Source organism: Nannospalax galili, unplaced genomic scaffold (assembly GCF_000622305.1).
Source record: "Nannospalax galili isolate Female #2095 unplaced genomic scaffold, S.galili_v1.0 scaffold14918, whole genome shotgun sequence".
Classification (NCBI taxonomy): Eukaryota; Metazoa; Chordata; class Mammalia; order Rodentia; family Spalacidae; genus Nannospalax; species Nannospalax galili.
Genome location: NW_008340280.1, coordinates 1 through 2268, shown reverse-complemented (window position 1 = coordinate 2268; position 2268 = coordinate 1).

Below are 2268 nucleotides of genomic sequence, written 5' to 3'. Positions count from 1 at the left end.
GGCACCACCCACAGTGGGCTGGGCCCTCCCACACCACTCAACAATCAAGAAGATGCCCCACAGACATGGCCACAGACCAGTCCTATGGAGGAAATTCACCAATCGAGGCTCCCTCAACCCAGGTGTGTCAAGTTGACATTAAAGCGATCCAGCACAAGACCTTAAATAAATAATAATGTACTGTATGGCATTGGAAAAACATGGTCAAACCAAATACAATTTTTTTTTACTTTTTTTTTTTTACAATTAAAGTTACAGTTTTAACAATATGCAAAACAATATACAAAATATGATTTTTTGGCATAATGATTACAGATTTGATAAATACATTTTATATCTCATAATAGCGATGAAGATTATACAAAAGCTATTAAAACAATTATAAGAATAAATTCAATTGTCACTTAAGTATCTAAAGCTATTTTCCTTTGTGTTCTTCCAGAATGATTTGTTCCTATTCTTTACCTTAATTTGAGGGACTTCAAGAAGATACTTGTTTTTTGTTTTTGTTTTTGTTTTTTATACAGAAGAATTCATTCCAAGGCAATTGACATTGAGACATTTTCACGTGCATTTCTAATCTCTATATATATGACTGTCACTGGTCATAGTCGCCCACCTTCTGAGCTCATCAGCATCTGAGCATGAATACAAACTTGTCAGATAGACAGCCTTCCTCTCCTAGAGCCTCCATACTCTGCCATCCCTGCCACTGTCCACTGTGCTGTCAGCATCCCCATCCATTCCCCCCATCTGCCTTTCTGGTAAATCTAGTCAGCCAGAGGTCCCTGTTCCAGGAGGATCAGCTGTTCCTCATCCACAGCAATCCATTGTCAGTATTCCTTTGGATAGAATTGGGGTTTGCTGTATATGTATGCTCTTATGAAATTATATTGGCCCTTTTAATCTTTGGTTATACTTCCCTTTTGGGTGTTTAAGGACATACCATTGGACCAGATAAACTGATTTGTTTTTACTCTTGAGGTCGTTTGAGGATCTGTTCCTCAGGGGTCCCATGGCCTTGGGAGGAGCCCCTGGCTCCTTTCTTTTACCAGTTCCATCTATGTGAAGATAAGTCAAAGGTCCTGTTCGACCATTGTTGGCTTCTCTTGGAAGCATGGAGGAAATGATTCCTCCGTGTTGACCCTCCCCTTTAATAGACTGGACACTGGTTCAGGTCCATCTGGTGGAGTCTCCTTGGCCTCCTTGATCAGGAGGTCAGATGACCCGGTGGTGTCCATGATTTTAGAAATTCATCCATTTCTTTTAGATTTTTTTAATTTAATGGAGTATAGATTTTTAAAATATTCCCTTACAATGTTCAGGGGGTTCTGGTATCTGTTGTGATATTTCCCCTTTTGTCTCTGATTTTGTTGATTTGGGCTTGTTCTTTCTTTTGGTTAACTAAGCTAAGGGTCTATCTTGTTTAACCTTAAAAAAAAAAACAGCTCTTAGATTCATTGATTATTTTTTTTTTTGTATTGTTTTCTTTGCTTCTGTTTCTTTGATTTCTGCTCTGATTTTTGTTATTTCTTCTCATCTACTAGGTTTGGGGTTGGTTTGTTCTTGCCTTTCCAGAGTCTTGAGTTGTACTCTTAAGTCATTTGCATGTGCTCTTTCTGATTTTTTAGTGGAGACACTTAGAGCTATAAACTTCCCTCTTAGGACTGCTTTTAAGGTATCCCAGAGGTTTTGTTGAGTTGTATTCTCATTTTTATTTAGTTCCAGGAAAATTTTTATTTCTTAATTTTTTCTTTGACCCATTCATCATTCAGGAGTGTGTTGTTTAATCTCCATGAATTCATGTAGTTACTAGAACTTCTTTTCCTGTTGATTGTAAGCTTTATTATACTGTGTTCTGATAGAATGCATGGAATTATTTCAATTTTTTTTTTGTATTTGTTGAGATTTGTTTTGTGTCCCAAAATGTGGTCAATTTTAGAAAAACTTGCATGGGCTGCTGAGTAGAAAGCACATTCTTTGGTGCCTGGGTGGAATATTCTGTAGATGTCTGTTAGTTCCATTTCATGTAAGATATCATTTAATTCAGCTGTCTGTCTGTTTATTCTTTGTCCAGTTGATCTATTAAAGATAGTGGGGTATTAAAGTCACCTACTGTTACTGAGTTGGGGTTAATCTCTGTTTTATAGTCATGAAGTACCGTTTTTATGAAATTGAGTGTTCCAGAGTTTGGTGCATATATGTTCATGATTGCAGTATCGTCTTGGTCAGTTGTTCCTTTGATTAGAATGAAGTAACCCTCTTTAT